Source organism: Sapajus apella, unplaced genomic scaffold (genome assembly GCF_009761245.1).
Source record: "Sapajus apella isolate SASKATOON/1434 unplaced genomic scaffold, GSC_monkey_1.0 scaffold14, whole genome shotgun sequence".
Lineage (NCBI taxonomy): Eukaryota > Metazoa > Chordata > Mammalia > Primates > Cebidae > Sapajus > Sapajus apella.
The window spans coordinates 15,721,361-15,734,508 of NW_022436954.1; the positions used below are offsets into that span (position 1 = coordinate 15,721,361).

Genomic DNA, 13,148 nt, shown 5'->3' on the forward strand with positions numbered 1-13,148 from the left:
TAGCACAGTTTTATTTAGACAGGGAAATAGAATCAGGTGTCCTGAGATTTTTTTAAGTCTCTCACATTTATGGTAACACTGTCTCATGTTTTTTGTTTCTACTGCAAGTCGTATTTTCTGAACAAGACCATTAACTCCTTAAGGACAGGGATTGAACCTTTTTTTATTACCCTCTTTAGTTCTGGGTATATACTAGATGCTTTCTAAAAATGTCTTTGCTTTTTTGATTGATAGGTCGTCTGGCTTTTTTTAAAGAGCTTGTTTTTGTAAAAATGAAATCAAAGCACTGACAAGTTGAATTTTGTGGAACAGTTAAGATTTTTTAGGAGTGATTTGAAGGATGTGACAAAGATGATTTAAGTGGGTATTTAAATGTGAGAAGCACTTTTAGGAGCACAGTTGCAGAGTGTTGAAAGCATGATAATTGAAGTCACCTTTTAAATTAATTAATTAATTTTGAAATGGGGTCTCTGTCACTCAAGCTGGAGTTCAGTGGTGCAATCTCAGCTCATTGCAGCCTCTGCCTCCCAGTTCAAGTGATTCTTCTACCTCAATCTCACAAGTAGGTGGGATTACAGTTGCCCACCACAATGCCGGGCTAATTTGTTTGTACTTTTAGTAGAGCTGGGGTTTCACCAACTTGGCCAGGCTAGTCTTGAACTCCTGACTTCCAGTAATTCACCTGCTTTGGCCTCTCAAAGTGCTAGGATTACAGGTGTGAGCCACTGCATCCAGCCAAAGTAACTTTTTTTTTTTTTTTTTTTTTTTTTTTGAGACGGAGTTTTGCTCTTGTTACCCAGGCTGGAGTGCAATGGCACAATCTCGGCTCACCGCAACCTCCGCCTCCTGGGTTCAGGCAATTCTCCTGCCTCAGCCTCCTGAGTAGCTGGGATTACAGGCACATGCCACCATGCTCAGCTAAGGTTTTGTATTTTTAGTAGAGACGGGGTTTCACCATGTTGACCAGGATGGTCTCGATCTCTTGACCTCGTGATCCACCCGCCTCAGCCTCCCAAAGTGCTGGGATTATAGGCGTGAGCCACCGCGCCCGGCTTTTTTTTTTTTTTTTTTGAGATGGAGTCTCGCTCTGTAGCCCAGGCTGGAGTGCAATGGCACGATCTCGGCTCACTGTAACCTCCGCCTCCCAGGTCCCAGTTCAAACAGTTTTCCTACCTCAGCCTTCGAAGTAGCTGGGATTACAGGCACAAGCCACCATGCCCAGCTAACAAAGTAACTTTTTAAAATTGATAATATATAGAGATCTCTAGAATTTGCCCTAGGACTATGCATCCTTTAGAGTGAATCAAGCTTTACTGAACATATTCCCTGATTGGCTGAAGCAGAGGTGTAAATTTTGCATTTTTAGGCATATAACCTGTCTCAGGAAGTGTCTCTACAGAAATAGTTCCTGGTTTCTATAGTTTTATAGAATTAAGAATTTAAGAACAGAAAGAAATTGAATAAAGTTTCCTGCTTTTCAACAGAACAGGACAAAGCTCCTGAAACAAGACCATATGGAAGCATCCTGCTTGAATGCCCATGTGTTTGATGGTGAGGTTGGGGCAGATGGTACAGGCAGGGTTCTTGGCTGCTTGGTCAGAGATTTTGGAGATGATAGAAGTTAGGTGGCTAGGTGCTAGGGAAGGACTGTTGTATGTTGTGTGTATTGGGCCTCTCTGCCTAATAGGTGGAGTGACCTCAGAGAGAGGAAGGAAATTGATGTGTTTGGTAGTGTAGAGGTAAGATAAAAAAAGAGGCCAGGGAAATTCGGAGTTGGAATGATAAAGCTTGCAATTGTATCTAAACCTCCCCCTGAGATGAGGGAGAGGGAGACAAGATGATACAGTGTGAGAAATAAGATTCCAGATCCCTGGCATCTTCTGTTCTTAGAGCCTTCAAGTAAGGTACGACAGGGACTGTAGGGTTTTTCTGTTTAAACTTGAAGCTGTTTTGATTCTCTTTTGAGATACAAGCCAAAAGCTGTATTTATAGAACTTCTTTTGACATCTCACCCTGTCCCCTGCCTTCTTTACTGGAATCCAGCTAATGTTGCATTTTGCCTTGGCAAGAAAGGTTGATTGAAGAAAATGTATAGATAAACAGCTGAATGATCGAAAATAGCTTCAGACTTTGTAAATAGGCCATACATGAGGTTTGCAGTCCCAGCTGCATGAACATTAGTTGAGTTGCTGGGATAAAGTGGTGTGATATAATTACCCAGCTCACATATGATATACTGCTGAATCACCTGGACAGTGACAGTTTCCACACACAAGTTTCAGGCAAAGCAGGAAAAAAGTGCAAAACCAAAATGCTTGTTTTGGAACAGTATGAGTTGAGGTTTTTCTTTTTTTTTTTTTAAAGATGGGATTTCACCTTGATGGCCAGGCTGGCCTTGAACTCCTGCCTCAGGTGATCACCCACCTTGGCCTCCCAAAGTGCCAGGATTACAGGCGTGAGCCACCATGCCCGGCGAGGTTTTTCTTTACTTTGTGCTTTATAGTTCCAAGAGTTTTCTTATGTTTTTTAATGGTAGGAATGGATTTTATGGGTTGCAATAGGAAGTGGAAGAGGGGATATGGCGTCTGCAGACTAGGATGTTGCCCTCCAAAAGCTTTAGTTTTCTTGTTTCTGTAGGCTGGCATGGTGACTCACACTGCAATCCCAGCACTTTGGGAGGCTGAGGCGGATGGATCACCTGAGGGTCAGGAGTTCAAGACCAGCCTGGCCAACATGGTGAAAACCCATCTTTACTAAAAATACAAAAAATTAGCTGGATGTGGTGGCAGGTGCCTGTAATCCTGGCTACTCAGGAGGCTGAAGCAGGAGAATTGCTTGAACCCAGGAGGTTGCAGTGAGCCGATATTGTACCATTGGGCTCCAGCCCAGGCAACAAGAGCATAACTTTGTCTCAACAACAAAAAAAAAATCTGTAGAATAGGTAACATACTCACATGTAAACAATTCAACCACTCTTCCACCTCTACAACTATTATTAGCAATTATTTCTTTATCCATCCAGAGATACTCTGTTCATATACAAGCCATGTGTAATTCCTTTCTTATTATGTGAATATGTCTTGATTAGTTAGCTGCCTTATTTTCTTTAATAGCTACATAGTGTTCTGTTCCATGGCTATTCTGTAATTTATTTAGCCTTCAATTGATGGGCATATGTTTTCAGGTTTTGCTGATAAAATGTTCTTATGAATGCCCCTTTGCATATTTTGTATATATCACAATATTATTTGTAGGCTATATTTTTAGAACTGGAATTGCTGAATTCAAAGTGCATATCGAGTCCTTTTTTCTTTTTTTCTTTTTTGCTTTTTGAGACAGTCTTACACTGTCGCCTATGCTGGAGTGCAGTGGCATGATCTTAGTTCACTACAACCTCCGCCTTCCAGGTTTAAGTGATTTTCCTGCCTCAGCCTCTTGAGTAGCTGGGACTACAGTCACCTGCCACCATGCCTGGCTAATTTTTAATATTTTTAGTAGAGATGGAGTTTCACAATATTGGCCAGGCTGGTCTCAAACTCCTGACCTTGTGATCCACCCGCCTTGGCCTCCCAAAGTGCTGGGATTACAGGGGTGAGCCTTCGCGCCTGGCCTCTGTTGTTTTGTTTTAAGACAGGTTCTCTCTCAGTTGTACAGGCTGGAGTGCAGTGACATGATCACAGTTCACTGCAGCCCTGACCTTCTGAGCTCAAGTGATTCTCCTGCCTTGCTAGTAACTGAGACTACAGGCCTGCGCCACTACACCCAGCTAATTTAAAATTTTTTTTTTGTAGAGATAAGTCTTACTGTATTGCCTGGGCTGGTCTGAAACATATGAGCCCAAGCAGTTCTCCTACCTTGGCCTCCCAAAGGGCTGGGATTATAATTGTGAGCTGTTGCACTCAGCCCAGTGTTCAATATTGATGAGATATATCCCTTTTTATATTTTGCAAGTGGTATTATCCATTGAAAAATATTATTAGTAAGCTGGGCATAGTGGTTCACTCCTGTAACCCCAACACTTGGGGATGCTGAGGCAAGTGGATCACCTGAGGTCAGGAGTTCAAGACCATCCTGGCCAACATGGCAAAACTCTGTCTCTACTGAAAGATAAAAAATGAGCCAGATGTAGTGTCTTGGGCCTGTAGTCCCAGCTACTGGGGAGGCTGAGGCAGGAGAATTGCTTGCACCTGGGAGGTGGAGGTTGCACTGAGCCAAGATCATGCCACTGCATTCTATCCTGGGCAACAGAGCAAGACTGTGTCTCAAAAAACAATTTATTAATGGAGATGGAGAAGCCTTAATAATTGTAATATCAGCCAAACAGTTACCCTAAGCAATTACTAGAATAAACATAGGATCTTCAATACCTGGAAGATTTACGAAACCTTCTTGAGATGAGCTTAATTATCAGCTGTAGCAGCTATTACTGCTATTATTGCTGGAGAAGGACGCAAGTTGCTTAGAGGAGGTAGGAGCGACTGCTCCCCTTCCTTTTTTAAAATTAATATGGGGGAATATGGCAATAACTAGCAGAATCTGCAGATCATCTCTATTTTACTTTTAGTGTATTAGAATATTAGTTTCACTCCCGATCTTGACCAATTTGAAAAACATTTGTGGTCCATGAGCCATTCAGTCCTCGTGTGCGCGCGCGTGCGCGCTCTCTCTCTCTCTCTCTCTCTCTCTCTCTCTCTCTCTCTCTCTCTGTCTCTGAGACAGAGTCTCACTCTGTCACCCAGGCTGGAGTGCAGTGACGTGATTTCAGCTCACCTCCCAGGTTCAAGCAATTCTCCCTGCCTCAGCCTCCCAAGTAGCTGGGATTACAGGCATCTGCCACCATGCCCAGCTAATTTTTTTTCCCCCTAGAGTCCAATTCACACATGAATCACCCAGCTAATTTTTGTATTTTTAGTAGAGATGGGGTTTTGCCATGTTGAACCCAGAAGGCCGACATTGCAGGGGGCAAGATTGCACTACTGCCCTCTAGCCTGGGTGACAGAATGAGACTTTGTCTCCAAAAAAAAAAAAAAAAAAAAAAAAGGCTGGGTGGTTGGATCACGAGGTCAAGAGATCGATACCATCCTGGTCAACATGGTGAAACCCCATCTCTACTAAAAATACAAAAAAAAAATTAGCTGGGTATGGTGGCACATGCCTGTAGTCCCAGCTACTCGGGAGGCTGAGGCAGGAGAATTGCTTGAACCCAGGAGGCGGAGGTTGCGATGAGCCAAGATCGCGCCATTGCACTCCAGCCTGGGCAACAAGAGTGAAACTCCGTCTAAAAAAATAATAATAATAATAGTAAATAATAAATAGAAGCAAAGTAATATTTTGAGTTTCCCAATAAAAAAGCATTTTACAAGCTGCCTTATTTTACCAAATTCAGCACTGTGACTCAGGAAAGTCCAAGTCCCAGTGGTTGATTGTGGAACCCAGGTCTCTTAATCCAATATCTTCCCTTTAGTTCCTTCATCTGAAAAATGGGAATGAAAATGCTGGAGAATCTCCTTTGAACACTCAGAAAAATAATTATAAAGTCATTTTCAAAGGTTATATATTATAATGACTCTGCAAGAGACATCAAGATTATAAGGTGATTTTAAAAGTAACTCCGACAGTGCTTGAGAAAAAAAATTAGTCATATTCTGCCTACATTGTACTAACATATGGTGCAGCCCTGATGAGCCGCACAAGTGGGCTGAAATCAAAATGCAGTTGGAAAGAGGAGCAGTAGTGACTCACTAGATGAGACAGATTTGGCCTCATAGCAGGGCAGTTGAAACTAAAGAGGAACTGTGGCCTTAGAACATGCCAAATTTGAGCAAGTGATACATGAATATTATGGAAAGGTCGAATGAGTGAGCCTTCGTGTTTGAATTAGGTACTTTGTCTGGTGTCACAGTCCTTGTGGCTGGTTCCTCCCCTGTGTGGTTTCAGAGCTCCCACTTCCTCTACCTCTATGGATCCTTCTCCTACTTCTGTGTATCACTTCTGTGCATCATTCCCTGTGCCTTTGAAGGTAGAAGTCACCAGGCAAATATTTAACACTGATATGCCCGGAACATTGGGCTCAAACTACAAAGATAGAAGCATTAGTAATTCTGCCCAGAGAAAGCTGTGCATTAGCTTAGCTACCATATGTAAATTGCTGCTATACATCCAGCAATTTGTTGTCCACTGTGGACAGTACTGTCATGGGAGAGAAACAGGAATGATAGAAAGAATTAGATTTCCTCCTCCCCACCTCCAAACTCTCACCACAGTAGGGAGCTGTTTGAGGGAGGAGAGAGGAAATATGGGGGATTTGAGAGTTACACCTAGAGTATGAGCATTTGGGGAGGAAATAGGAAAATAGATTTTTTTAATTTTAATTTTAATTTTTTTTGAAACAAGGCCTTCCTCTGTCACCCAGACTGGAGTGCAGTGGCACAATCATGGCCCACTGTAGCCTCAAACTTCTGAACTCAAGCTGTATTCCTACCTCAGCATCCAGATTAGTTAGGGCTACAGATGTACGCCGCCATGCCTGGCTGATTGTTTTTTTGTTGTTGTTTGTTTTGTAGAGACAGGGTCCTGGTATGTTGCCAAGGCTGGTCTAAAACTTCCGGGCTCTAGAGATGTTCCTGCCTTGGCCTCCCAAAGTGCTGGTATTACAGACATGAGCCACCATGCTCGGCCAAAAATAGATTTTAAAAAATGCATTTTGCATGCTCTGTTTGCCTCATCTAAGTACCTCTAAAATAGGGTGCCTCTCAGGCGAGATGACCTCTTGTTTAGGTGCTTATATACTCATGGAAAGATCATATAACTAAATAGGAGGTGAGATAGATTAGGGAGGATGGAGGGGAGAATAAAGAGCCCACTCCCAGCCAACTTCTGTGTACTCCATTTTTTTGTATGATTTCTGGGGATTTAACAATTATGTTGGTTTTGTGAAATTGTTTTTCTGTGTATTGGTTGTGAATATGCAAGGATGCTATTGGTGGAGTCAGGCTTTAGGCCAGTTGTGGCTCTGACTCTTTAATAATGGCTGCTAACAAGAAAATATTTATCATTATTACACAAAAACAAGTATGCTGTGCAGTAGTATACATAGCATAATATTGAATTTGAAAATTCTGTGTATTTCAGGCTGGGCGTGGTGGCTAATGCCTGTAATCCCATCACTTTGGGAGGCCAGAGTGGGCCCATTACTTGAGGTCAGGAGTTCAAGACCAGCCTGGCCAATGTGGCGAAACCCTCTCTACTAAAAAATACAAAAATTAGCTGGGCGTGGTAATGCATGCCTGTAGTCCCAGCTGCTCAGGAAGCTGAGGCAGGAGAATTGCTTGAACCTGGGAGATGGAGGCTGCGGTGAACTGAGATCAGGCTACTGTACTCCAGTCTGGGCAACAGAACAAGACATCATCTCAAAAAAAAAAAAGAAAAGAAAATTTTATGTATTTGAGTGTTTGTGCATTTTACTGTATGCATGGAAGAAATCCTGGTAGAGAAGAGAAACCAAAATATGGTTATATGTATAAATAAATAATTTAAGTTGGGGAAATAGAAAAATCAAAACGGGAAGGAATACTTAAGAAATGAGGGGGTGCTGCACACCATGTTGCTTTTACCCAAGTATCTACAATTTCAAGGGGGAAAATCTTCAAAAAACTAGAAAGTTCAAATATGTCTCAATTCAGAAAAATTCGTAGAAACTTTACTAATTACAGTAGATAAACTGGGGAATTAAGTTCAGCAATTGAAGGTCTGATATGTGTTACTTTTATTCAGGTGTTCTGTTGATATGAGTATAAATGAGAAAGTCAGTTGAAACAGTTTACTAACAGCATTTTGAAATGAGGTTAAAATCAGGCTTCTTACAGGTATGTGATATGGACTAAACTAGATAACTGTTTAAAAATCTGTTTAGAGATAATACAATTGTAGTTTTAGATGACTTAGTATTAGTCCAGATTAATCTTGTCCCATCCTCTAGGGATAGGAAGTCAAAGTGGGGACCATTCTAAGAATGGTTGTGAATTCCTTAGAGATTCTGATGAAAGCCATGTATTTCTGTCTTCAGGAAATCTCACTTGTCCATTTTCACATGATTTAGCATGAAGTTTAGCCTAAAGCATTGTTGGGTTTATAGGCCTCCAGCCCGTGAGAAGTTTGCTTCCCAGTTGATCCTTTTTAAATGATCTTAAAAGCAGAAGTGTTTTTTTACCTAAACATGTAAGTGAGGCTGTTCAGGTCAAAGACAGAGGAGGGAGAGGCAGCCCCCTGCTGTCAGTCTCTCCTGGGCCTTAATGTAACCTCTTGGGAAATATGAGGTAATCTCTTGGGAAATATGAGAACTAGATGAAGTAATTCAATACAATAGAGAATTAACCAATATTACATCTGGCTTTGACATGGTTTTTTGAACAACAAATTTTTCTGTCTTCAAAATCAATGTATTTAACGTATCATCAATGTATTTAACGTATTTTTCTTTCTAAAAGTAAAGAAAAATATCCAGACATTTGCAAAGTGGCAATAAGAGCTAACATTTTTTGAGCATTTACCGTATACTACGACCTGTTTTGGATGCTTTGTATTTAATCCTAATACGTATACTATCTCTATTTTGCAGATGAGAAAAGATACAAGGAGATGAAAGTTATTTTTTGTTTTGTTTTATTTTTTGAGACGGTCTTGCTCTGTTGCCTAGGACTGGAGTGCAGTGGTGCCGTCACAGCTCACTACAGCCTTGACCTGGGCTCAAGCAATCCTCCCGTCTCAGCCTTCCAAGTAGGTGGGACTGCAGATACATGCCACCATGCCCAGCTAATTTTTTTTTTTGTTCTTCTTTTTAGGTGGAAACGGTTTCACGATGTTGCCCAGGCTGGCCTCAAACTTGTAGGTTTAAGCGATCCTCTCACCTGAGCTTCCCAGAGTATTGGAATTACAGATGTGAGCCACTGCACCTAGCTAAATTCTTTTTCTTCCTGGCCAAATTCCTTGTTAGCTCTGTCTTATATCAAAAAAGTTTTTCAAGGAATTATTAAGGTTGCTTACTAACAATTGTTAGTAAGAATGAGTTGGCCAGAGTGGGGGCTTGCATCTGTAATCCTAGCACTTTGCAAGGCCAAGGGGAGTGGATCATGTGAGTGAGCCCAGGAGTTCAAGACCAGCCTGGGCAACATGGTGAAAATCCTTCTCTACAAAAATTAGCTGGGTGTGGTGGTATGTGCCTGTAGTTTAAGCTACTTGGAAGGCCATGGTGGGAGGATTGCTCGAGCCCAGGAGGCAGAGGTTGCAGTGATCTGAGATGACATTGCTGCACTCCAGCCTGGGCCACAGAGTGAGACCCTCAAAAAAAAGTGAGTCTCACTAATGAGGCCAAGTTCATGGATTTAGGACTTATGTAGGTCATCGAACATCATTGTGCCACAGGCCCTTGTCTCTGGAGTTTATGATCTAGTACGTGCTATGTAAGAGCTACTGTTGGTGACTGAGTCAGTGCCAGTCATCCTGGGAAAGACAATGTTTTGTCATTTACTCAGCAGCATACAAGCTGTATAGGCCAGTAGAAAACATTGAGCCATTTTTATAAAGAGCTTACTACTTTGCCTATTCTAAGAAAGGCTTTTAGGGGATCTGAGAGCTTTTTCTGTCAGTCAAGAACAATTTAAAAACTTCTTACGAGGTAGTATTTTAAATATCTTTAAACATTTATCACAGGCAGATAATATTGGAACCCTCAGCTAGCTTCATCCTGCTCTCGACACTCTCCCTACTTCTTATCGTGTTCTGTTTGTTTGTTTTGAGATAGTGTCTTACTCTGTTGCCCAGCCTGGAGTGCAGCCGCGTGATCTTGGCTCACTGCAACCTCTGCCTTCTGGGTTCAAGTGATTCTCGTGCCTCAGCCTCCCGAGTAGCTGGGCTGACAGGCATGCACCACCATGCCCAGCTAATTTTTGTATTTTTTTTTTTTTTTTTTTTTTTTTTGAGACGGAGTTTCGCTCTTGCTACCCAGGCTGGAGTGCAATGGCGCGATCTCGGCTCACCGCAACCTCCGTCTCCTGGGTTCAGGCAATTCTCCTGCCTCAGCCTCCTGAGTCGCTGGGATTACAGGCACACGCCACCATGCCCAGCTAATTTTTTGTATTTTTAGTAGACACGGGGTTTCACCATGTTGACCAGGATGGTCTTGATCTCTTGACCTCGTGATCCACCCGCCTCGGCCTCCCAAAGTGCTGGGATTACAGGCTTGAGCCACCGCGCCCGGCTAATTTTTGTATTTTTAGTAGAGATGGGGTTTCACCATGTTGGCAAGGATGGTACTGATCTTGACCTCGTGATCTGCCTGCCTCGGCCTCCCAGAGAGCTGGGATTATAGGCGTGAGCCACCGCACCCTGCCCCCTCTTAGCTTTTATTTATTTATCTATACATCCATTCATCTATTCATTCATTTGAGACATTCAATGGCTGTCATCCAGGATGGAGTGCAGTGGCATGATCTCGGCTCACTGCAGCCTCCACCTCCTGAGTTCAAGTGATTCTCCTGCCTCAGCCTCCCAAATAGCTGGGATTTCAGGCATGTACCACCATGCTTGGCTAACCTCTTAGCTTTTTTACTCCTCCTTAGAACCACCTGTATACTTCCCGGTCCTTGCGTTCGTGATAGAGAAAGGTGGAGATAATGTTAATAGAAACAGACATCAATGGAGCTCCAAGGAAATACAGTACAAACATAGCCTAGGCTTTCCTCATGGAGCATGTGCTATTTAATTCCCCGCAGAAATGAAAGATGTAAAACAGTCAAAGCTTTTAGGTTCCATTCAGCTTTTCACTTTCCCTACAGCATTTCAGTTTTCTCACAGAATAGGCAATAAAATAACATAGGAAAAGCAAAACTGGGAAGACAGAGCTTTAAAAATATATATACATTTTTTGAGGCAGGCACAGTGGCTTATCCCTGTAATACCAGCACTTTGGGAGTTCAAGGTGGTGGATCACCTGAGATCAGGAGTTCGAGACTAGCCTGACCAACATGGTGAAACCCCGTCTCTAGTAAAAATACAAGATTAGCCAGGCGTGGTGGCACATGCCTGTAATCCCAGCTACTCAGGAGGCTGAGGCAGAATTGCTTAAACCCCAATGTGGGAGGTTGCAATGAGCCGAGATGGCACCATTGTACTCCATCCAGCCTGGGCAATAAAAGTGAAACTCTGTCTCATAAACAAAAATAAAACCTTGTCTGTGTATTGGGCTGTTTATTTGCCCTTCTCCAGGTGACAGAAGCCTGTGTGGAAGATTACAGTGTTGTGTTTGTGTGTGTGTGTGTGTGTGTGTGTGTGTGTGTGTGTGTGTGTTTGAGGTCTCCTTTAAAAAGTCTTTGGGTGGCTTAGGAGTAGGGTAATACCCTATTAATGTGGAGTTTTGTGGTTTTTTGTTTTTTTCCCCAAAGAAATTCATTTTTTTCTTTCTCTTGTCCTGGCAGTTAAGATGTTCCTAGCCTCCTAAGGGCTGCTGTGTTCTCTGGGACTTAAGATACCCTTATCCTTTCATGTATTGATCTTCCTTAACAATTCCAGGTCTCCCTTTTGCTCTTTTTATCCTGGAGATTCCCTGACTAGCTTGTACTCTTGAGTCTGGTCTCAGAGAGTAGAAGTGACGCCTGTGAAAACCAATCACATGATAGCACTGTTCCTCAAACTGTGTTCTGTGCAAAATTTGGGGGAAACATGGTACCTTGGCCTTTTCTTTGCCCTTTATGTCTTCCAGAACAACTCTAACAAGTAGAAATTTAACTTGCTGTCTACCATCTGTGGTAACCACTGCAGAGCCTTCTCAAGACACACTATCTCAGTAAAAGTTGGTACCTCCTAGATTATGGTCACAATTCTCTAGAGAGATAGGCCTACCAAGAAGCCATGAGCAGGTTATCTTCCCTAGTATCTGAATCCTTAGCATAGTTCTCACCTTAAATGGTCATAATGATAAAGGATTGAAGTTTGTGAACTTAGTAAATGGAAGTTCCTTTCTTCTTGCTAACTTTTGATGGTATAGGCAGATCCAAGTAAATGCTTTACAAAGTTCTCTATATGCATTTAAACTTTGCCCTTAACATTATTGGAAGTATCACTCCTTCATTAGCAGAATTGGATACTAAGTCTGCATGAAAAGTTACATTAGTACTTGAGCACCTATTTTATGCCAGTTAAGAAATGTCTTTGTCTTCAGGGAGGATAGGCAGTGTCTGATTAGTTCTGTGTCTGGCTTTGTCTTTCAGAATTCTTGTACTTTCCAATGTAGACATTGTCCTTGGTGACTTTGAACAGTTTATTGTCTGTAGTGAGAGCCAGACAGAAATACAGCTGGCAGGAGTTGTACATAGAAGTTTGTAGGAATTTGGGCAGTTTTATTGAATCAATCTTTACTTGCAAGATTGTTCAATAATGTTTAAAAATAAAACAAATTGGTTTTGTGGTTCCTCTGTTTGCTTTTACCTTCTGTTAACTTCCCCATCTTTTGATTTTTTTGGTTTCAGTGGTTCACCGCTGCGCTTGGGCCACCCAGATGCATTTACAGTGGCAGGAACTTGGTTGCTTTTGTAGTCTCATGCCCGGCACCTATGTATTCAGGAAGGTTGCTTTGGGGAAATAGTGTGGTCTCTTCACATTAATAACATGATCCTTAATTGCTAAAAGAATTACACAGCCTTCAGCTTTTCTTAGTCTCCCGTCCAAAAGCAGATGTTGAAAATGATTGTTATGGTGACCTAGATGTACTGAAATTCAACCTCATAAATTCTAATCATTGTTTTGCTATTTGTTATGACATTTTGGGGCAAGATTCTTTTAAGGCTTTTAGTACTTTACTTCCCCATCTTTTAAGTTGATGGTGTGTTAAAATCAGCCTTGAGATACTAAATGCAACTTACCTTTAAGGTATTGACTGAAAAGGGAGAGGGAGGAGTACTTCTGTATTTTTGTCTTATGCCATAGTGACAAAGGGGCTTTTCTTTGGAAAGAGGCTATATATCTGAAGTCATGAGACGTATAGGCATGGCCCACTTATTTTTCTTTCCTTGGTTTTTTAGAGTGAAGACATAGTCCAGAGAGGGAAGTATAAAGCTACAGGTATGGGCTAACTGCTGAATGGGTGTGCTCCCTGG

At 42.0% G+C, this 13,148-nt stretch overlaps 1 protein-coding gene across 18 annotated transcripts in view; it reads left to right on the forward strand.

Moving 5' to 3' along the window:
• Window positions 1-13,148, forward strand: part of CELF1 (CUGBP Elav-like family member 1) — a 104,608-nt gene that overhangs the window by 37,735 nt on the left and 53,725 nt on the right. For 7 of the 18 annotated variants that reach the window (XM_032282218.1, XM_032282222.1, XM_032282217.1 and 4 more), the window contains exon 1: window positions 11,179-13,113. The exons of 2 other annotated variants lie outside the window; for them this stretch is intronic. The gene's annotated coding sequence lies outside the window, so the exon portion shown is untranslated. Of the gene's footprint in view, window positions 1-11,177; window positions 13,114-13,148 lie in introns of those variants that run through there. 9 more of the 18 variants (XM_032282225.1, XM_032282226.1, XM_032282228.1 and 6 more) reach the window with 3 other exon arrangements.